The sequence below is a fragment of the Borostomias antarcticus genome (genome assembly GCF_949987555.1).
Source record: "Borostomias antarcticus genome assembly, chromosome: 6".
In the NCBI taxonomy this organism is placed as follows: Eukaryota; Metazoa; Chordata; class Actinopteri; order Stomiiformes; family Stomiidae; genus Borostomias; species Borostomias antarcticus.
The window spans coordinates 30,366,851-30,367,216 of NC_140239.1; positions in this window are offsets into that span (position 1 = coordinate 30,366,851).

Consider the following 366-nt stretch of genomic DNA (forward strand, 5'->3'; position numbering starts at 1 on the left):
TGTACTGGGACCATATCTAACGTGCAAGGGCAAAAGATGCTCAGGTTTGCTGCAAGAATGTCAATACCGCCATCTGGTGGCACAGCAAGAAAGAGCGGTATGTGTTTGTGTGTGTCTGTGTGTATGTGTGTGTGTGTTGTAAAACCAACTTACCCTAAAAATGTATCTATATGTCCATGTCTGTTCTGTTCTGTTGAGTGGTGTCCGTGTTGAGGTGGTGTTGAGTGAATGGCACCTTGTCTCAGTGTTGGGAAGGTTCTTTATCCCTACATGGAAATCGGCTGCTCCACATGTCTGACCAGTTACCTGGCAACCTCACGGTAACTGATGCCTGGAAACTAATCAGAATAAAGGCCAGTAGCCCTG